The 24285-nt window shown below is 41.3% G+C and overlaps 1 protein-coding gene across 2 annotated transcripts in view; it reads right to left on the reverse strand.

Moving 5' to 3' along the window:
- The window catches only part of CD80 (CD80 molecule), a 34571-nt gene that overhangs the window by 7512 nt on the left and 2774 nt on the right, over positions 1-24285 (reverse strand). The window lies entirely within an intron of this gene.

The following is a 24285-nucleotide window of genomic DNA, read 5'->3' on the forward strand; positions in this document are numbered from 1 at the left end:
AAGTGATAGTTAATGTGAGGCTTTTCAGTTAGTATGTCTGTTGATATGTAAGTTTTCAGTTATGACTGTCTGCTGCTAGGCATTTACTGTTACTATGTTAGTAAAATTTATTTATTTATTTATTTGATTTATACCCTGCCTGTCTGGCCCACCGGACCACTCTAGAAGATGTTATGAAATTATTATAAGTCTGACAAACAAACCAAATCTTTACCAAGTTAAATGTGCAATTACTGTTTGTTTGTCCTTCAACATGTTTATAAGTAAAGGCTCTTAAAGCTTACTATGGCTGAATGATAATTCTTTTTACCTGCTTGCATATATATAAACACACACACACACGTGTGTGTGTGCATGTGTGTGTGTGTATGTTTATATATATGCAACCAGGTAAAAAGAATAATCTTTCAGCTATAGTATGTGTGTGTATGTTTATATATATGCAAGCAGTTAAAAAGAATAATCATTCAGCCATTGCGTGTGTGTGTGTGTCTGTGTGTCTGTGTCTGTGTCTGTGTGTATCAAGGGAGAATATTATTTGTGACCCGTGTGTTTTTTATACTCGTGCTTCATCTGCTGTGTGTGTACTCCCAAAAATTTCAACATGTATATCATTGCTGTAGCTTTTTAGTGGTAGCACAGTGCTGAATATTTTTCCATAAAATACTCTGGGATACAAGTAGGGCTTGTGTTTGTGTATATCTTTCTTTCACTCCTGCTTCTATTCCAGTGTTTTAGATTTTTATTTTCTCTTACTGTGTGGTCTCAAAGTTTAATGGGGGCTATTACAATGGATGACCCTGATATTGGGAAAGAGTGAAGGCAAGAGGAGAAGGGAACGACAGTGGACGAGATGGTTGGACAGTGTCACCAAAGCTACCAACATGAATTTGACCCAACTCCGGGAGGCAATGGAAGACAGGCGGGCCTGGCGTGCTCTGGTCCATGGGGTTACGAAGAGTCGGATACGACTTAACAACTAAACAACAACATTATCATGGAATAGTGCTATGGGATCAATCAGTCAGACTTTCCTGTGTAAGGTCCCAAAAATGGGCACACAGTATCAATTGTCAATCCTTGTCAAAAGCAAGGATGATGTTTCTTTTATCACACTGCTTCCATCCTCAAGGAGAGAGGAAGAGAGTTAATAAGTACATCTGCATCCCATCAACAAGAGAGTGGAGGAAAAGTGGGGTGCAAACACATTGCCCTCTATTTTCTGAGATGCTGAGGGCAAAAGCTAAAAAAGGAAGTACAGTTTTGCAAAAGACCCCACCCTGCCCCAAAACATCAGCTTGGCCTTCCTTGGATTACAAAACTCTTACTGGGAGGAGAGGGGAGATCGGTTCTCTCAATCCATCTCTATTGTGAGTAAACGAGTATGAATGACTTTAAAATGAATAACAACCTAAAGCAGCTGTTCTCAACCTTTTTTTGGTGGGGGGCGGGGCCTTTTAGGAGCTATTCTCAGGTTCCAGGGCCCCCTGTCAAACACAAAAACCCTTTGGCTTTGTGCAAACAAGCAGTGGTGTAGTGTGGGTGGCCAGCACCCCCCAGCAAGGCAAGTTTTGTGGGGTGTGGGTCAAGTGCCAGCTCTGTGATGCAATGCATGGGCAGGGTGGGGCAAGCAGGTAAAGGAGGGGGGGCAGGGCAGGGCAGGAGAAGCCCCCCAGGACAGGAGAAGCCCCCCAGGACAGGAGAAGCCCCCCAGGATGGAGCCATGAAGTAATCATGGAGCTGCTCAAGGTCCATGCTGGTAGCAGTGGTGGTGGGCCTGGTGCTCCTGGCAGCTTGGACTCGGACTGCCAGGAGGAAGAAGACAAGCACAAGGAGCAGCTGCAAGAGCACATTTGGGTGGGGCAGCCCACACACCCCTAAAAATTTTGCACTCACGGTGACTGCTCCTTTGGCCACCCCGTGCTATGCCACTGCAAACAAGGATGCAACACGAACAGATGAATCTGTGGCCCTTTCAAATGTGCCAGGCTCTCCAATGAAAATGGCTAATCTAAAGGATCTAAAAATCCATATTTCTGAAAAGAAAAACCATTGATACAAGCCACATCAATATTACTAATTCAATATAACGATATACTCAGATTTACCTACTTTTGTATGGACTTTACATAGTTACTTCACATGCATGTTTCCTTCTCTCAGGTTGGAATCTTATATTCTTTTTTAAAAAGTGCCTTAAAATGTTTCTATTGTACCTATACTTACTCCATGTACATTTAACATGAAATCATTTGATATAGTGCATAAATAAAAGTGACACCTTGACAGAATCAGGATACATCTGTTGCTGCGTATGTACTGCAGAAATCAGAAACCTTTAGTCTGCAAAGTGTTTTTACCCATATCTTCCATATTTCCTTAGGACTGACCATACAGGATGGAATTGATAAGAGCTGTAGGTTGAGAACATGTAGAGGGATAACGTTTCTCTGTCCCAATGTGAAACATGCATGTGGATGTCATCGTGAAAATCTTTGACAGAAGTGGAGGACAGCAATATTTAACAACAGCAGCAATGTACATGTCTTAAAAGAGACTTGAAGCTTTGTGAATAACTTTAACTTGAACTAAGCAAGAAGTAAATAACTACCAAGAGAGATTTACTTTATAAATATAACAAGTTTGTTCAGCAGTATTTGTCCACCAAGCAGCTAATAAAATGCTAGTAAAACACATACTATTGAAAAAACAATTTAAAACCCGTAATTAAATATACAGCGGTGTGTGGTGCTTATCCATAGATACTCAAAATTACCAAAACATATACTGGTAAAAAACATTAATGCCATTGTACAAACGTTGGCTATCACATACTGATATTTGTATCAAGTTGATAACACATGTACCACTCCAAAGATGGCATGATACAGAAACTGATTATACCAAGGTGGAATACCACACACTTATTGCACATAAATTAGTAACTTTCAGCTGTTGTTTATACCAAGGGTGGCTATCACATAGAGGTCAACTACAGCAAGTAGATGGCACTACGGGCTTCTAGGAAATTCCCGTCTGGTTGATAGACTTCCTAGATTGTAAATCCTCCTACTATACCGTTCATGGTGCTATGTGTTCTCGCCAATATGATATTGCCAACAGAATATATATGAGCTAAACTGGCCCCCAGTGTGGTGTATTGGATAGAATAATGGATTAGGGATCTGGAGAACAGCATTTGAATCTGCACTTGTCCATGGAATCTCACTGGGAGAGTGGAACTGGTAAAATAACTTCTTAAATATCTCACTTTCCTTGAAAGCCCTGTTAGGATCACTATAAGTTGACCTGGCGGCATTAAACACACATACAAACAGGCCCCCTGACAGAGGTGCTGCGTTACCAGACTACGCCAGGGGGCGTAATGGTGAAGTGAACTGCCCAGAGATGAAACCAAACAGACACTGTTGTAGTGTTGAAAGTATTATTTACATTAAAGTCCATATATACAGGGTAAATACAGCTTCTCTTGGTCTTTTATACAGTCCTGGTCATTCACAGTAGTTCTTCAGTTAGCAATGGTAAATTACAGTTTCAGTAACCAAAGATTGTTACCAATATAAATAGTCCAGCATCCACGAAGTCTTCTCCTCTCACCACAGAGATAGTCTTCCTCCAGGACCTTCTACTTGCAATATGGCAAGTCTTCATCCAGCGATGCAGAATATACAGCTCTCAGCAACACGATCACCAGCAACACAACAACCAACCACTCAAACTATCCAACAGCCCAACTACCCAAACTACCCAAACAGTTTGTGTCTGCAAGCTTGGCTAGTTTTATTCTTGGATTCTCCAATCAAATTGGTTGTCCCACAGCTGCCTCAATTAACCCAGCTGTGCTCTTTTGTTACATGTTGCTTCACTAAATCTGATCCTGTAACAACTTATACACTGAATTGCAATGAACAATTCCCTAGGTTGACTTTGAGACCTGTCACCCCCAATGTGCATAAAAGATTCTTAAACTAGGAATCTAAATTTCTGTTTGAAAACAACATACACAATCAGGTCCTAAAGTATTTTTTAGCATGTTACTCTGAAACACATATATTCTTTCATAACGGAATATTTTTGAACCAAGCCAACCAAAGGTCATCTGAACCACCAAGATAATTTCTGGAAATCTGTCTTTCTCAGAACTAATTGGGGTGAGGGGGCGAGGTTCTAGAAACTGAAGTCTGAAACCTTGGCTTTTCCAAATGCTGCACTTGGTAACCATCTCTTCTATTTCCTTTCAGCTGGCAGAATGAAGTTTTAGGCAGAATAACTATATGAGCCAAAACAGACATCTGGGCAACTTGGTGATTGGAGGTGATAACACACTAATCCCTCTAGAGACTAGTCTTCAAAGTTTGCCAAATCAACAGCAAATAATATGCATTAAACAAGTTAATTTGCAACCTCCAAAGCTTCAAAAGTCTGGGAGGATAAACACACATCCTTTGCTATTGAAGCCATTGCCTGTTTATCTGTTTAGGCCCTGGATCATCTCCTCCTCTTTAAGATGTGCTGCAAAAGTTCCCTGCCCCTCTTTGCAGCTGCCATAAACAAATAAAAATTTGCCCCTGCAGGATTCTCGTCCTGCTCCCCAGGGTCTGCCACCAAAGGTGCCATCTTTGACTTGCAGGATAGTCCTTTCTCTTTGGGTAGGAGATGGCTCTGCTTCCTGCAGTGTCTTTTCAGAAGAGGCAAACCTCAGAGCATGTGGTGCTGGAGGTAGAGGGTCTGGCATCATTGTGTGTAGTTACTTTTAATAACTACACACCTGGGGGTCATATTCTCCTCGTTCCTAAGTGGTTCAACATAATGATGTTTGTGTATTCCATGCATAATATTTGTTTAGGAGGTAATGCATGAATTTTCACTGCCCCTTGTCTCATTCTTTCATGCATGCATGTAATTTTGCAACTGTTACATCTGGAGTTACCTCCAGCAACATCTGCCCCATTACATCACCAGAAGCCACTCCCCGGTGTTTGGTTTTACCCCTGAAATACCAGGGAATGGAAGGTCAGTCTACTTGTTTATGCCCCAGCATGGCCATAGACTCCTGTACAAGACTAATGGGATTATCAACACACAAGGCAGAGGCTGCTTTGATGCATCTGAGAAAGTGTAAGCATCTTCCAGTTGAGTCCTGTAATTGACCTGGTGTCATGTCTGAAACCTACCTGGTCTCGTTCCATTTCTACAGAACAGCTCCCACCCCCATTCTGAGAGGGTCATATTATTCCATGGAATTCAGTGGGGGTGGCTTTACTTCAGCATTACCGTACCAACAGAGGAAATCAATACAGGAAGACTGTGGGTGCAGTTATGTCAGAGAGATATATACTGTGACTTAGGAAAGGTCTTTTGTGGTTGACCATGCAACCTCTTCTCTGTCCAGAAAAAAGAGAACTAAAACTGGCCAGGCAAAACACTCATAAGTGTGCACTTAGAGACTGGAAATTTTTGCTGCAATGTGTCACGCCTATCTTTGAATACCCATGAAACTGCAACTTGAATAGACTTACAGCATGAAACAGCCATGGACCAGGGGAATTATGCCACCCACAAAGACTCGGCAACTCAAATTACTTCATGTTGAAGGTGTATTGCAAAGCAAAAATGAAAACTGAGTTGGATCCCTCTAATTAGCCTGTATGGGGGAGGCATCAGTCATTAGACAAGTAATTCTGGTACACTCTTGAGTATCAGCAGTGAAACACAGTGGATACTTCCCCTTTGTAAGAGAGAGTTTGTTGGTATTTCAAAGGATGACCTTTGCATCATTGTCCTGCCCAGATAAGTTCTGATGAGTGAGCTGTGGGCTGTGAATCAACTGCTACATATTTTTTTAAAAAAACCTAAGATATGTAAATTGGTTAAATATTTAAAATATTTTATATTTAGATTTAGTAAAAGATAAAAATAAAGGAACATAATTATTGTTCTTGTGGGTTTTTTGGGCTCTTTGGCCGTGTTCTGAAGGTTGTTCTTCCTAAAATTTTGCCAGTCTCTGTGGCCGGCATCTTCAGAGGACAGCACTCTGTGATGAGTACAGAGAGCTGTCCTCTGAAGATGCCGGCCACAGAGACTGGTGAAAAGTTAGGAAGAACAACCTTCAGAACACAGTCAAAGAGCCCAAAAAACCCACAACAACCATTAGATACTGGCCATGAAAGCATTCCCGAATACATTGAACATAATTATAATAAATTAAAAGGAGATATTTAAAAGAAACTACAGTACTTTTTGTTGAAGTTCTGCTGGTGCTTGTGGATTTCAATAGCTTCCCTGTGCAGTCTGACGTAGTGATTGCTGGTGTTGTCCATTGAAATCCACAAGCATCAGCAGAACTTCAACAAAAAAGAAGAAAGTTTGAAACTCAGCACAACTTGGCTCCCAGCTCTCAAAAATAGTGTGCAAAAGGTTAACGAACTCTACCCAGCCACAAGGACCGGGGATCACTACACACAAAAGACCAGCTAATGACACCCATCAATCACAGTGACAGATAATCTCTGCTCCTTATCACAACAATACACCCACAACAAGACACACTAATCACCCATGTCCAGAAAAGTACAAAAGCCTATCTCACAGCCATAAATACTCCACTCCCAAGCATACTACACCAGAGCACAGAGTGCTGTCCTCTGAAGATGCCGGCCACAGAGACTGGCAAAACGTTAGGAAGAACAACCTTCAGAAAACTGCCAAAGAGCCTGAAAAACAACCATTAGATCCGAGCCGTGAAAGCCTTCGTGAATACATGGTTGTACTTCAGGGGAAGCAGAACCCCCATTCAGGAACCACCTCTACAAGACAGCTCCTGAACCAAGGAATGATTTACCTTCAGAAGCCCTATTCTGCTATTCACAAAAAGATTTAAAATCAACGTACTGTACATGCAGGGCACTATAATAGCCCACAGCTCCGTTGACTCCTTCTCCTTATATGATGATCAACAGTGTGAAAAACACAGCCTTTGCTATGTACTGAGATTATGGTCACACAACTAGAAACTCTCTCTCTCTCTATCTCTCTCTCTCTCTCTCTTCACAGCAAAAAAATAATAGAATAATATACAAAATCAAATCATAAAATACAAAACAATGAAATAAAAGTAACATAAAGTCAAAATGAAACAAATTAAAAATTCCATTCTGAAAATCTAAACATTGAACATTTAATAGCAGCTATCAGTTATTAGCTATGATGTCAGCAGGCTCTGTGGATAGCAGAGTTTGGAAAGCCTGCCTGAATAGCCAGGTTTTAAGTTGCTTTTTTAAAAAATCCCCAGCAGATGGGCCAGACAAATAGCAGGTGGCAGCTTATTCCATAACTGGGGAGCGACTGCTGAGAAGGCCCAATTTCTTGTCTTCTCCCTCCAGGCCTCTCTTGGGATCAGCACCCTTAGCTGCCCTGCCTGGGATGAGTGGGTAGAATGGGCAGTCTCAGTTGGGAGTAGGCACTCTGTCAAAGTCTCAAGCCATTTAGGGCTTTTTAGGTTAAAACCATTAGCTTGAAGCTGGGATGGAAATGGACAGTCAACCAACCAGTGTAAGGTGGCCTGGATTGGGGAGATACGTAAGCATCTTTTAGCTCCATACAATAGTCTGGACACCATGTTCTGGACCGGCTGAGGTTTCTGTATCAGCCTCATAGTAGCCCCACATAGAGGGCATTATAGTAGTCTATTCCTGAGACAACCAGTGCATGGATCAGCATAGTGAGGGATCCGGTGTCAAAGTAGGAGGACAGCTGAGTGATCTGCATGAGATGGAAATAAGCAGAACAGACCACAGATGCTATCTTGGTGTCAACTGACAGTGCTGGCTCCAGTAAAACATGCAAGCTGTGCACCTCATCCTTACCTCCATCTTACCCGGGTTCAGTCTCAGTCTATTGTCCCCCATTCACCCCAGCACAGTGGTCAGGCAGCTCTCAATGAATGGAGCAGCATCCACTGCAGAGGGATGGGAGAAGAGATCAAGTTGGGTGTCATCAACATATAAGTGACACGAAACTCCAAATCTCCTGATTCCAAATCTCCCCCCCCCCAAAAAGGCAGAGAATATCCCCTTCAGATTCTTGTTTTCCACACATGGAGGTAGACGAAGAAGGGCCTAGGACTAAAGTGCTCCCTTCTTTCCTGTCGATTTGAACCCCCCATTTTCTTCTCTAAAATCCTGATTAGGATTACAGTTTCCATCTTTACCAGGATTTAGTTTTAGCTTATTGACCGTCATCCAACCCGTCGTTATGTCCAAGCATTGCTTTAGGTCATGTCCAGCTGTTCTGCAATCAGACTGAACAGAGACGTGATCAGTATACTGCTGACACTTCACATCTAACACCTGCTCTGTCTCACACAGAATTAAATAAAAGATACAAGAAGATATGAAAAGGTAAAAGCCAAGCAGAAAGCTTCTAAGCTGACTTTGATATCAAAAACAGAAATCTACTTATTTTCCTCCCCCTTATTATTGAGTTGTTTGGACTGAACAATTTGAAATAAATTGTATCATACGAACAGGACAAACATTGCAAAACTGAAAAGGGACTGGCTCAAGGACACTTTTTAACTGGTTAGCAGATGTGCCCATGATTCATTTTCCAATCACCACATAGATGTGGGAAATTGGGAAATGTTACCTTTCTGGACGATGACTCCTAGAATTGCAGAGTCAGGGGTTATGTTGGCTGACAAATTCTTAAGAGTTGCACATAAAACAAGTTGCTTTTCCAAGCTCTGTCACTGAATAAACTCCACGGAAAAGGACTTCGGCCCAAAAGCTGAACAAGAATTTTGCAATTACTTGCTGTAAAATTTAAATAACATTAAGCAAGAGAGTATCCTGGTGAATTCTGATTACTATATACCCATCTGACTGGATCTAGATTAGGTCCTATTAAAACCACTATGAAAAGTTAGTCAGGGCTAACGTAAGTCCCACTGATTTTAGTGGGAAAGTTTAAGTGGTTTACAGCAGTGGTTCTTAACCTTTGTTACTCAGATGCTTTTGAACCGCAACTCCCAGAAACCCCAGTCAGCACAGCTGGTAGAAAATGCTCCAAGACTCCTGAGTAACCCAAGGTTAAGAACCAGTGGTTTACAGCATAGTCTTAGTCCTGCCTTCCTTGAGATACAAGTCTCATCGAGATCACTCAAGTTCACTCTCAGGGAGATATTCAAAGGGTTGTAATCTTAGTCTGGTTTCACCCAGTCTAAATTACTAAATTTATTTATTTATTTAACTTGTATACTGGCCAGTTAGTGCTAGACACTACTTTGGATGGTTTACATCCAAAATAAAAGAAACATGAAATAAATATAAAACATACTAAGAAAAAAAACTTATCATATATAAACAAATGAAACAAACTATCAACTAATAAATCAAAGAAAAACCAAGCAATGGCAAACAGGAAACATCAAAATAGCTAATTAATAAATGCCACTGCAAGAAGGATGAGATGACAATTAAATAGAATTTGATAGTATTTGAAAATACTTTTGTCTTTGGCGTTTTGCTATTCTGATTCAGAGATCAGAATTTGTCTTACTTTTTCTTAAAATTAGACTAAGAACAAAAGAAACAGCAAAATAGAATGAAAAATCTGGACTCTTCTCTACATAATTCAAAAAGAAAAGAAGAGGAAATGCAGTAGTCCAGCGTGTTCCTTTGTATGACTCCCACATGTGAGGAATGTGCTTGGTGCTCCCACTTGCAGCAGAAGTAGCTCAAAAGACCAGAGAGCTTGATTTGTTGTGCCGTCCGGCAGAAAGCACTTTCCCATCTCAGATTTGTTCTCAAGCAGCAGAACAGCAAGGAGAACAAGCCTATCCATTCTAAACGAAATCATGTATGGAAGTGAGAGCTGGACCATAAAGAAGGCTGACCGCCAAAGAATTGATTGTTTTGAATTGTGGTGCTGGAGGAGACTCTTGAGCGTCCCCTGGACTGCAAAGGGAACAAACCTATCCATTTTGAAGGAGATCAACCCCGAGTGCTCACTGGAAGGACAGATCCTGAAGCTGAGGCTCCAGTACTTTGGCCATCTCATGAGAAGAGAAGACTCCTTGGAAAAGACCTTGATGTTGGGAAAGTGTGAAGGCAAGAGGAGAAGGGGACGATCGAGGATGAGATGGTTGGACAGTGTCATCGAAGCTACCAACATGAATTTAACCCAACTCCAGGAGGCAGTGGAAGACAGGAGGGCCTGGCATGCTCTGATCCATGGGGTCATGAAGTCGGACATGACTAAACAACTAAACAACAACAACAGCAGAGCAGAGAAGGAAACCAAGAACAAATTATCTGATTTGTTCAGAGGGAACAAACTTGAGAACACAAGCTGCTCACTGTCAGACACCACAATGCACCAACTTCCATGATCCGTTTCACTCAGGAGACAAGGCACCCTTGGTAGGATCAGACCCCCCCTTTCCCCCCCTTGGGCCTTCAGGGAGTGAGGAGCAATACAGAAATACAGCAATATCAATGACAAATTGTTGCCATTCCACTTGCGGTTTTGAAAATAAGAGTGTTTATTTGTTTTAAATACACCAGAAATGGCATTTGACCCATTTAAAAGGTGAATTGCCACTCTCAGAGGTTTGGCAAAGCAACAGGTTCCCCCTTTTGTCAAAGAAACAGCATTTTGGGGAGGCCTGAAAGCCACAAAAGCAGCCTTGGAAGAGCACCTATTGCTCCCTGTTCCAGTTGCACTCCCTCCAAGCAAGAGAACCGTGTGCTTCTTTATGACATCTTGGAGGCGTTGTGGCCTGTGAATGTACCAATTCTCTGTTTAGCTTCTAGTCTAATCTAGATTCAGTAGTCTTTATTGACATTAAGAACCCCTGTAGATCATGGATGTTGTTGCCAATTGTGGGGTAGGGAGGGAACAGCCTTCCCCTCATTGGTTGTCTTCTAGCAATTGACACTGTCACAGACTGTCACGTTCCCGCCTGTCCCTTGGTTGCTTCACCAAGCAAAGGGCACAAGTTACATGTCGTGTCGCTGCCACCAGTTGATTACATCAACATTGTTTATTATTAATCATAGAGATCTAGGCAATGTGTCATTTTAAAAAGAACCAAACAGAAGTTGTTTATTACAGGGGATGAAGATACAATCAGTGTCTTTAACTCTTAACGAAACATGCCACTTCATCCACCATCAACCATGAACACTCTCTCTATCCACCCCAGTCTCCAAACTTATGTAAACCATAATGTGAACTTAAGTGTTTTGTCATGCCCAACCTGTAACAAGGTTCCTAATAATTTAGAGTTGCTGGTTTCCAGGGCAGCAGGAATGTGGGGTGCGGGGGTGGGACAGCTCTTAGGGAACAAATACCACAGCTTGTGGCAAAACTGTAACCCCAGATGACACTTAAGTTCACATTATGCCTTACGTAAACATGCACCCGGCAAAATCAAAGCACAAATATTTTGGGGTGAATTCTCCAGAAATGCCTTCAAAGATGATGATGTGTCATGTGAACAAATCCCACAGCTTGTGGCAAAATTGTAACCCCAGATGATCTTTCAGCTGTATCTACAGAGCACTCAGATGTGTGTATTTTTTGTTGGGGCACTTGATGTCATATTTTGCAATCCCAGTCCATGAGCTACAATATACATGCAACATAATCTTATGCATAGCAACTCAAAAGCTTATTTGGCCTCTGCTCGTCCTAATGGATATGTTGAAGCTAAACACCAAGTGTTAGAAAAGCTGCATCACAGCCCCAGGCAACCTAAGGGCATGCTAAGGCATGCTCTACGGACTCCCCCAGTAGCCTGTGATCTGAGCAGAGGGGAAGCACCACATTCTTCCACTATGGGATAAGACACCACCCTGTTCAGACAATAGAATGTATTTTAAGAAACTCAATTATTTTGATATCTCAAGTTATAATACACTTTACAAGACTTTTGTTGTCTTGTTTTAGCATGCTTTCGTTAATGCATACCAACTCAAAAGCTTATTTGGCCTCTGCTAGTCTTAATGGAATACACAGAGGAATTATACCAGAAAGATTTGGATATCCCGGACAACCCAGATAATGTGGTTGCTGACCTTGAGCCAGACATTCTGGAGAGTGAAGTCAAGTGGGCCTTAGAGAGCCTGGCTAACAACAAGGCCAGTGGAGGTGATGGCATTCCAGTTGAAATATTTAAAATCTTAAAAGATGATGCTGTTAAGGTGCTACATTCAATATGCCAGCAAGTTTGGAAAACTCAACAGTGGCCAGAGGACTGGAAAAAATCAGTTTACATCCCAATCCCTAAGAAGGGCAGTGCCAAAGAATGCTCCAACTACCGTACAATTGCACTCATTTCACACGCTAGCAAGGTTATGCCCAAAATCCTACAAGGTAGGCTTCAGCAGTATGTGGACTGAGAACTCCCAGAAGTACAAGCTGGATTCTGAAGGGGCAGAGGAACTAGAGACCAAATTGCTAACATGCACCGGATTATAGAGAAAGCCAGAGAGTTCCAGAAAAAAAATCTACTTCTGCTTCATTGACTATGCAAAAGCCTTTGACTGTGTGGACCACAGCAAACTATGGCAAGTCCTTAAAGAAATGGGAGTGCCTGACCACCTTATCTATCTCCTGAGAAACCTATACGTGGGACAGGAAGCAACAGTTAGAACTGGATATGGAAACACTGATAGGTTCAAAATTGGGAAAGCAGTACGACAAGGCCGTATATTGTCTCCCTGCTTATTTAACTTATATGCAGAATACATCATGCGAAAGGCTGGACTGGAGGAATCCCAAGCTGGAATTAAGATTGCCGGAAGAAATATCAACAACCTCCGATAGGCAGATGATACCACTCTGATGGCAGAAAGTGAGGAGGAATTAAGGAACCTTGTAAGGAGGGTGAAAGAGGAGAGTGCAAAAAACGGTCTGAAGCTCAACATCAAAAAAACTAAGATCATGGCCACTGGTCTCATCACCTCCTGGCAAATAGAAGGGGAAGATATGGAGGCAGTGACAGATTTTACTTTCTTGGGCTCCATGATCACTGCTAATGGAGACAGCAGCCCCAAAATTAAAAGACGCCTGCTTCTTGGGAGGAAAGCGATGACAAATCTTGACAGCATCTTAAAAAGCAGAGACATCACCTTGCCAACAAAAGTCTGCATTGTCAAAGCTATGGTTTTTCCAGTAGTGACGTATGGAAGTGAGAGCCGGACCATAAAGAAAGCTGGCCGCAGAAGAATTGATGCTTTTTAACTGTGGTGCTGGAGGAGGATCTTGTGAGTCCCTGGACTGCAAGGAGAACAAACCTATCAATTCTAAAGGAAATCAACCCCGAGTGCTCACTGGAAGGACAGATCCTGAAGCTGAGGCTCCAATACTTTGGCCATCTCATGAGAAGAGAAGAATCCTTGGAAAAGACCTTGATGTTAGGAAAGTGTGAAGGCAAGAGGAGAAGGGGACAACAGTGGATGGGATGGTTGGACAGTGTCCTCGAAGCAACCAATATGAATTTGACACAAATCCGGAAGGCAGTGGAAGATAGGAGGGCCTGCCGTCCTCTGGTCCATGGGGGTCACGAAGAGTTGGACACGACTGAACGACTAAACGACTATGAGTCTTCATGGATATGTTGAAGCTGAACACCAAGTGTTAGAAAAGCTACATCACAGTATTTGCTGTTGTTAATATGTTACATGATTTTTACAGAAGTGCTGCATTTTGCTGTTACTCATTATGGTCAGCAGTATGTTGTAAGAATTGAAAAATAATACAGAAGAAACAACAGAAAAACCTAAATAGCGGACACACTTGCCATGTGGAAATATTAAAAGACTTGTAGCTCTTTGTTCATAAAATCCTTACAAAAATCCAACATATTACAATGGCAACAAAATATAACAACATAATACAATAAAGCCAGATTAAATCTTAACTGAATTTAGCAGAAGTCTTCGCCCTTGGATAAAAACTGTTTTTAAATCAATTTGTCCTTGTTTTAATAGATCATGTGCAGCCCTCCAGATGTTGTAGGATTCTTATTCTACCTCCCCACAGACCATGCTAACCAGGGCTAATGAGAATTGCATCCCCCAAAAGTTTGGTGGGTCACATGTTTCTTACCTCTGCTCTAACCACTATACCAAAATGACCATCAACATGCTACCTCTCTTATTTCTCCACTGCAAAGAACAAAGCTACTGCAAGGATCAACTGTTTCCTAGCAAAAACTCAATTGAGGTGTTTAACCATCAGCCTGGTTAACCATCTTCACTCATTCCCATCTGGCATCATTGCTCTTGAGCAAAATACAAACTTGTATCGTGCATGTTCAGAACTGAAATGCCAAAAAAGCAGAGCTAAGGGAGAAGACTGGGAAGACATCAGGTACATGTAGTGGCGTTCATTCTGCCATTTGAAGCAAGACAGTGAACAGAGCACTAATTACCCTTTTTGTTGCACAAGCTGTGGCGGTTGTCATGCAGTGCCTTGGGAAAAAGAATTCCAGGGGCTTGGGAATTTTTCAGAAGTCCCAACAGTGCTATATAGCTTGGTAAAGCAATTCCACTCTCTCTTGTGAACCATCATTTTTCTCATTTCTTCAACATTTTAAGGGTCTGCCCTCAAATTTCAAGCTTCTGGTCCTGAAATCTCAGAGGATGGGATGATGCTAGCCTGGCAACACTATAGTTTTATTAGATGAGAGGAAGTGAAACAGTTAGACTCTGCGTCTTGTGCTCATCCCAGGGGAGTCTATGATACATCATTCATTGCTCTTCATGCCTGATGTCTAATTTTCAGTCAGGGAATCCCCTGAAAGCAGTGAAGCTCTGATATTTAAAACACCAGAGAGGAAAGCGGAAGCCCAGCCTAGAGATGAAAGTAGCTTGGCTTTGAATGAACCTTCTGTTCCAGGTTCAGTATTTCTAGTGATAATATCCATTACTCAGATTTGCCATTTTAGGGAGTGAAAATATTTTGTGGTATTTCATACCCCTCCATTAGTTCAATACACAAACTTCTTCATAACATCTTTCAGAGCAGCCCAATATATTTTGTTGCCTGACACAAAGCAGCAAAATAGATTTCACCAGCTCACACAAATCAAAGTGTACGCTACACAAAGCCAGACAAACTATCCTGCATTCCTGAAAATAAGACCTAACCTGAAAATAAGCCCTAGTGTGATTTTGCAGGATGCTCATAATATAAGCCCTACCCCCACAAAATAAGCCCCAGTTAAGTGAAACCCCACCCTCCACCATGGTGCAGCAACCAGAAGATGATGACATGACTGTATTTGAATAAATGTAGATAGTTCTACATGAAAAAAAAAACCATCCCCTGAAAATAAGCCCTAATGTGTTTTTGGAGCAGAAATTAATACAAGACCCTTGCCTTATTTCTGGGTAAACAGGATAGCTTATCACCCAAGACCAAAAATTCCACAGGTACTTCTCCCTCTTGCTGACAATAAACATATAACAATAGCAATGTAAATAGGTAACTATTTGCAGCCCTTTCAGGATGGTAACTCAACAAATGATACCTGAGGCAACTGCCTCAGTCTACCTGGTACCATTTTAAGAAAGGAATTAATGCACTGAATGAGTGCAGAGCACTAGTATTCCAATTACTGTATTACTTTGGCCTTGTGGTGGAATGCCCATGTCACTCCTGTCTATCATAGCTGAAACTCAAGTGCAGGAGCCTATGAGAAGACAGGAGGGCCGGAGTCAAGGAGACAGTTAGACAGATGGAGGCAGTTAGAGAGGAGAACTGGAGAGAGTTAAAGAGAGAATTGGAAAGTTGGAGAGTTAGAGAGAATGAGAATGAGATAAATGGAATAATAAAGCTAAATAGATAGTCAGAGCATATTAATGAGTTGGTTAATGTGAATAAGTAAATACAACACCTGAATAAGCAAACATGTAATCAAATATAAGAAGTTTAATGAGTGATTGTAAATAATAATAAAAGAACATCTCTGATTTAAAAACCAAATGATAAATAAACAAGTTAAATTAGCAGCACGTGTCAGATGCATATATGGTGCAGTGTGGATGAGAGATCCACTGGTGGTAGCGGAAGAAAGAGTAAACGTATCCAGAGAGTGAACCTGTGTTTGGGGGAAACAAACTGGGAACACTGGTTGGAACGTCACAGGCCTCTTTATGGAAGATTTTTAATTCCAATTCTTCAGAGTGAGAAGATGAGAACATTTCAGGCCTAAAATGACACTTTTCTCAAGTCTGGAGGAAACGTGTGCACAGGTGGCCTGTGACATGACTGAGCATTTTGCCCTGAAATTGTGGGGCAAGTGCCCCTCCCACTGCTTAATTAGCCAACTGTGGATATAGATCACTGGTAGAAGACACATTATGTTCCTTAAAGATGCCAGGTTCAGTCAGAGCTATCTTTCGCTTATTGAAGTCATTTATAAGGCTTTAACATTTTTTATAATTTTTAAAGTGTATAAAATATAGGTCTTCAGCCATACATATATACATGTTTATTCTCCTATTTGCTTAATTTTTATAAGTTTTGTAATGAGTTAATGTCTTAAGTCACATAATGTTTTATAGGAATATGTATACAGTACATTTATAATTTTGAAATTTTGTTTTATTTTAAGCTTCTGATGAAGGCCCTGCTGAAACGCGTTAAGCAAGAAACTTTTTAAAGCTTTTCACCACTTAATAAAGACACAACATATTGTTATTTACCCCAGACATCCTGAGACTGTTTCTCCCTCTATCTTTTGGTTTCTATTGGATGTGCCAGTTTCCTACAATTTGTTTGAGGTAGCTAGAATCCCATCCTTCCAACAAGAGGGCTCTTGTTCACAGCAGCTGCTGGGATTTGGAAACAAAGGACTAGTTACTTAACAGCAGGTGCCCAAAGGAAGTTGCAATGTCATAGGTTCATGTGTCACAGAGTTGATCTACAGCAGATTGCTTGTGTTATGGCTTTTGCAGCATGGAAAAATGCTAGAAACCAAAATGGGCCATATTCTTCCAATGTGGGTAGAGTTTTGTAGGTTCCCTGATCTAAATGGCACAAATAAGTGTTTTTCAATATGAATGTGTGTGTGTGTTGTTATTTGTCTGTGATTACATCATCACAAGAATGTAGGTATTGTCTGTCTATACTGTTAAAGTTTTCCTTCCAAGGCAAAAAGCAGGTATGATCACACCCAAAAGTATTAGCTTCATCCTCATCCCCATTTGTATAGTGTAGATGGAAAAAGAATGCAGAACATTTCGTAAACTGGTTGGGAATTCCACTGAGGTCGCTGGTTTAGGGGAAATTCCTGTGTGGCTCCATCCTCAGCCAAAGGAATCTTATGTTTCAGTTTAAGGTGAAGTGGTGGGTGGGTGGGTGGGTGGTGTGCTTAGTGATTGGCAGCTCTTTGTCTAGCAGGATTAGGAGAGGCATTCCAATTTACACCCGAGGAGAAATCTAAAAATTAAAACTATTTTAAAGAAATGAGTAAAAATAGTATTATTTAAAGTCACCTTTTATTAGTGCTTTATCACTTGGATGTTCAAATCTGCTCAAATCTGTTTAATTTCTTTAAGACAGATTTTAACTAGAGACAGGATTTTATTCTATTTTACAGAATTTATTATAAGGTACTGGGTTTAATTTATTATAATATGTTTTAACATGTTTTGAAGCATCAGAGAGTGTGTGTACAATGGGACAACATAGAAGCTGAAATTTATTCATTAGGCATCCTTCAGTGTCGAAAGACTATGGTAATGTGCTCTGTATGGAGGAACTGGAACAGCGTCTAGTGTGGCTGAGAAGGCCAATTCGAGAGTGACAATCGCTTCCACACTGAAGACACATCCAATCTGTCGCCTGTCCAGCTCCCTGATTTTGTTGCTTTTGTGACTTCCTCTTTGCCTTGGCCTGCTGGACAAGGGTCTCTTAAAATAGGGAGAGACCGTGATGCAACGCCTGCCTCCAGGCTGAACGCTCAGATATCAGGCTTTCCCATTGGTTGAGTCCATTCCTAAGGCTTTCAGATCCTGCTTGCAGATGTCCTTGTATCGCAGCTGTGGTCTCCCTCTGGGGTGATTTCCCTGCACTAATTCTCCATACAGGAGATCTTTTGGAATCCAACCATCAGCCATTCTCACAACATGCCCAAGCCAACGTAGAAATAATCAATAAATAAAACCCACACCACTGACTTGTGTCTGTGGTCCTCATTCTGAAACTTATCTTAATAAAGATACCTGGACATGTATGTTTGTGGGCCATGACATTGGCAAGCCCCCCTCTCTCTCAAAGTCCCCTTCAGCCTAGTATTCATCAAAGGAATGATGTAAGTAGGGAACAATATAAGGTAATCCTATTCATGCATGCAATCTAAGATTGGGGGAAGAGTAAAATATAAATATGAGAGCGATATACATAAAATATTTAAAAGATGTCAGGAAATCAAGCCACACATCTCATTTGCTATTTCTATTTCCTCCACAAGAGGAACTGATTCAAAACTAAACTATATTCAAGACTGTGAGAGAATAGTTTTATTTAAGATGCTGCAGTAATCACACTTTCAGGAAGCAGGATTTCAATTTTTCCTTCTTCCTCTGTTTTAAAAAAATTATTATATAAATATTTAGGAAAAAACTCCAGCAATAATAGTGTTCCCAAATACGTAGATCCACTGTTTGGAAAAGCACAAAATTACCTGTACTACTTGGCAAGACAATAGAAATTAACATCTAATAGTTGGTGACATGCATATTATATTCCACGCCACAGCATGGAAACGGTTGCCCTGCTGGATTACTTACTTAGGGAGGTAGACAGGGGCAAAATATCCTTGCTCGTTCTAATTGGTATCTCAGCCACCTTTGATAGCGTCAACCACAATATCCTCCTGTGGATGCTCTCCAAGTTGGGGATTGGTGGCCTTGCTCTCGCTTGGCTCCAGTCCTTCTTGGAGGGCCATCCTCAGAGAGTGCTGCTTGGACAGAATGTATCAGCCCCTCAGTTGTGGGGTCCTGCAGGGTTTGATCATCTCCCCAATGCTGTTTAACATCTATATGAGACCGGAGGGGGGTCATTCGGGGATGTGGAGCTTTGTGTCAACAATATGCAGATGACACCCAGCTCTACATCTCCTTTTTTCCATCTGTAGTGGATGCTGGAGGCCATTCTGCAAAGGATGCAGTCGAATGGTCTAAGGTTGAACCCAGACAAGACAGAGGTCCCGAGGGTGGGGAGCCCCAATGTCAGTGGTTTGGGGAATTCACTCTCTTTTTTGGGGGGTGACTCTCACCACAAAGAATTCGGTTCACAGCCTGGGGGCCCATCTTGACCTGGTGCTTACCATGGAGACCCAGGTAGCATCCATGGTTTGGTCTGCCCACTTACATCTTCAGTGGATCGCCCAGCTGCATCCCTATCTAGACACGGGGGCGCTCACCATGCTGGTCCATATACTCATAGTCTCAAGAACAGACTACTGTAACGCTCTGTATGTGGGGCTTCCTTTGAGACTGATGCGGGAGCTTCAGACAGTCCAGAACATGGCGGCCAGGCTATTAACAGGAGTGAAAAGATTTCATCATATTTTCCCCACTTTGACCTCCTTACACTGGCTAATTATCCACTTCCGCATTTATTTGAAGATGTTAACCATTACATATAAAGCCCTTAAGGGTTCAGGATCTCGATAACTGGCAGAGCGCCTTCTTCTGCCCAGTTCTACCTGTATCACCCACTACAGTCAGGCTGGGTGGCTGAGGGGCCTAATGCCAAGAGAGGCCCGGTGGGAAAAAACCAGAAATCGGGCCTTCTTGGCAGTGGCCCCTCACCTTTGGAACAACTTACCTGTTGAGATCTGCCTGGCTCCCTTGATGAGGGCCTTCAAGACTAGCTTGAAGACACGGCTATACAGGCAGGCCTTCCCTACGGCCATTACCCATTCTGATCTCCCCCTTTCTTCTTTTTCTCTTCTCTCCTTCTCCTTATTTCTCTTCCCCCCCTTTCTTTTTTCCTTTCCCATTTTGGATTATCTGGATTTTATCTTAGTTTATTTTTATATTATATGTAAACCGCCTAGTGTAGAGATGTTCTAGATGGGTGATATATAAATCTAATAAATAAATAAATAAATAAAATATTAAATTGCAACTTGGCATTTCAGAGATACCTGCATGTCGTTTAAGACTCTGGGCTTAATGCAGGCCCACTTCTCTCCCCGACAATCATGTGGATTCACCTTGCATTTATTAATACTTTCATAATTTGGTATCCGAATGTCCTCCTAGCTTGTTTCCTCATTTTGCTCTCTTTAATCAAAATTTCATTCTTTATCTCCTTCTCCCAGCATTTCCCACATTCTTGTTCTGCTTGCCTCACTACCAACTTAAATTTGCTTTGGTATGGTTTCTGTTTAATTTGATCTATCTCACTTGAGCAAGGGCATTTTAAATGTTGTCCTATATTCTGATCTTCTGTTACTGAGAGTTTAAAACAACCTCCCCACATCCTGGACAGATTCGGCAATTCTGGCTATCCCTTTTAATTAATTTCCTGATTGTTGAGAAACATTCTTTTCTAAAATTAAAAATTACACCCTGTTGGATTTTCTGTGAAACTTAAATGTAGAGTGCAAAAGCAACATGATATTATTTTTTTTCCATATGGTTCAATATTGGAATATTGAGGTAACTGTGTATTGAATGATGCAATCATATGAGGCAATTACACCATGGGGTAAGGATTTTGTAATACTGTGCTATAGGAATAGCAATATTTTCTAAAGAATCTTGGACTGAGATGACTGGCTGAGGAGTTTCTTGAGAAAACTGGGGGAACCCTGGGGAGGGGGAGAGATCAGAGCCTGGGATAATCCCTGTGCTGGAATGGAAATAACTAGTGCTGCAATCTTCCTTTTCTGAAACAGAGGCTTGCCTGCATTCCAGGGCTGGCCCAGTCATTAGGCAGATTGAGGTGGCTGCCTCAGATGACAGATGCTAAAAAGTGATGGGGGCAGCCACCTGAGTCCAACAACAACAACTCTGGAGCCTGGATTCTGTACCTGCTCACTGCTCAGCTGTCTGTCTGTCTGTCTGTCTGTCACACCTTGTCACCATGAATACATCACACACAAGTGAATCCGATCAAGACTCCTGACCGTGCAACAGAACTCACAGGACATGCTAAATGGGAAACTCTGGAAACTATAACACCAAAAAATAGGGACAGCAGCTTTCAGTGAGTGAGCAAATCAACAGCCTGCTGAAGTGATATGCTTCACAGCAGGAATTGTGGGTGGGAGGGCCAACTGTTGTGCAGGAAATGAGAAGATACTGGTCACCAACAAGACATTTCTTCTCACTGGGTGCCTAGAGAAATAAAGAGTTTCTTGTTGGCAAATGAAACAGGACTGCAGAAATCACCAGTCATTGTGGATGAGCTTACGTGGGTATGAGTGCAAGTGTGCATACACATGCATGCACACACAAATTGAAAATTATATTAAAAACTGCTTATTTCTACTCGACTGGCAAGTTTGTACTGAAGAAAGAAAGAAACCACAGGGTAAGCAAATAATAAATACAAAACTCTACTATTAACACTTTCCATTCATGATTCACTACTAAAGCATGGCTTATAAGAGGGACACCAGAAGCTTCTGGCATCTCTGCACGGCCTAGCAGTAGGGTGGGGCCTTGGTATCATTGTTATGGGAGAAGAGTCAAGGTTATGGAGCAGAGCAGTCCACAGACCTAAGAAAATAGGTAAACAACAATGAAAAAGGAAATGCTATTCAAAACGCCCACTAGGCAATGGTGTTGAAGGCAAAACTGAAGCTTTTTTCTACTGTGGGACTGTAGATCAAAACAGACCCAGCTTCCCTATAAGAAAAGGGGGGCATTATCATTAATTTTAAAGTGGATATTTGTTTATTTGCTTTTACTGATTTTCTCTTACAGCCATAACTCCATGCCACAAACAACGTAATGTCATGCACCTCTTTGTTTTATGAATGGGGAAGTTGCTGTCATCACAAACAATCCTCTCCAAAACACTGTTCATGTCATGTGTCTTATTTTAAAGTATGCCACAAAGATTACAAGACCAGCTTGAAAGAGTAACTAAAAATATTTTGGGGTGTGAGCTGCATAAAGTACTTGTTGTTAGCATAACAATATAGGGTAATCTTATTCATGTATGCAATCTAAGCTTTGGGAAAGGATAAGATATGAGAGCGATATGCATAAAATATTTAAAAGATGTCAGGAAATCAAGGCACATATATCTTTTGCTATTATTTCCTCCATAAGAAGAAATGATTTAAAACTAAACTGTATTCAAGACTGTGAGATAATGGTTTTATTTGAGCTACTTCAGTAATCACACTTTCAGGAAGTAAGATTTAAATTTTTCTTTCCTTTCTTTAAAAAATATATTATGTAAAAGTTTAGAAGAAAGAAAGCATTAATAATTATTTTTCAAAATAGATCCATTGCTTGGAAAAACCAAAACATTTACCTGTTACTAAAGGAGGAGCAGAGGAAATGTTTAATTTCCCAGTATCCTGAAGTGGCTAAAATGTCTTCTTAAGACATTTAATAATACTGGGAAACAGAAAGCAGAAGGGGAATTTAAAGCTGCAAGCTCCTCTTTGGTTCATTTCACGTGATTACACATGCTGGGAATGGACCAAAACAGAACAATCGTAAGACACCCACCCACCCCCAAAAAGAATCCCCTGACAGAGACACAGGAAAGTGTAGATAGGAATACTCTGGGGATGGTCTAGTTTGTTTTAGCAATTATGGTCATTTCATCACTAGAAAAAAGGAGTGAAGTAGCCCATCTTTGAAGCAGAACAAACAGGATAAATGCCTTTCTGATCACACCCTAATATTCCATCTTCTGGAGCATATTGGTTCTCATATTACAGATCTTTTCATTAACCAGAGCACCAGTTACTCTTCTTTTCATATTAGTAGCTAACAGTTCTCTGATTTAATCACATGACTTTCCTCTACAATTCCCCCCAAGTTTGGTGAAAATTCCCCCCAAGACAGCTGGTAAAGGGCACTTTCCTGGGGGTGGGTGGGAATGCACTTTGTAGGTGTATAACTTGGACATCTGAAACCCAAGTTTTATAGTTATAAACTTCAACAACCAACAGATTACTTTTTTTTCAAAAGTAATCTTTTGTTGTTTCATGCCATCAAGTTGCATCTGATGTATTTTGACTTTAACAAGGTCAATGTGTGTGATATCTTTAAGCAGTGATTATAATTGTCACTAGAGATGGGGGTATTCATATTTGAATATGAATACAAATATCCTAGTGCAGCTGGACTTAATGAGGGTCTGGCCCCTGGGGCTGGACTGTCCACTCACGCATCCAGTGGTGACGGCAGCCTCGCTCATCCTTCCAATCATTCCCGGAGCTCTTCCTACTCAGCTGGCCACTCGGCAGCTGTGCAGGGAGACTCCCCCTCCCTCCCTCTGCCTGGAGTGGCTAGTTGAGTGGGAAGATAGTGGTGCTCCAGGAGTGATTGGAAGCATAAGCAAGGCTGCTGGCAGACACATGAGTGGATGGTCCTGACTTGTTCAGTCCAGCCCTGTGGGGATATTCATATACAAATACTCCCATCTTGAATTGACACATACCCCAGTAAGTTTTCATGGCCAAGTAAGGAATTCAACCCAGGTCTCCTCCTCTGTTACTCTATTCAGAACCCCACACTGGCAACTCAGTTTCTTTTTAATTATTTCAAAAAGAAACATCTGAATCAACAAGCTGCTGGCCTGTGGCATAAACTACAACCTACAGACAATCTACCTTATTGCTTCAGCAATCACAAAGAAGTACAGGCAGGACACAGCTATATGGAGATAAATGTTGTGGAGTTTTCCACAATGAGAGCTCCAGAGTGAACCATCTGGTGTCATCTGCAAGCACAGTTGGTTCACTCATCACTCCTGACTCCAGATTATTTATGAGCAAGTTAAACAGCAAGTTTCCCCCATTGTTAGCACTTCCATTCATATTGACATTCTTCTGATTTTATCCATTAACAAATAAGAAGACCTATGACGTAATCCTAGGTCTGCAAATTCTATTCAGGGCCTTTGGAAACTATTTTAGCTAAAATGCATTGCAAGTTCAAGAATGTAACATCAACCAGATTACCTCATCCACATATTTATTAACACTTTCAGAAAACTCAAGATGACAGGACAGGATTTCCCTTTATAAAAACCATGCTGATAAAT

The sequence above is a fragment of the Pogona vitticeps genome, chromosome 3 (assembly GCF_051106095.1).
Source record: "Pogona vitticeps strain Pit_001003342236 chromosome 3, PviZW2.1, whole genome shotgun sequence".
NCBI lineage: Eukaryota > Metazoa > Chordata > Lepidosauria > Squamata > Agamidae > Pogona > Pogona vitticeps.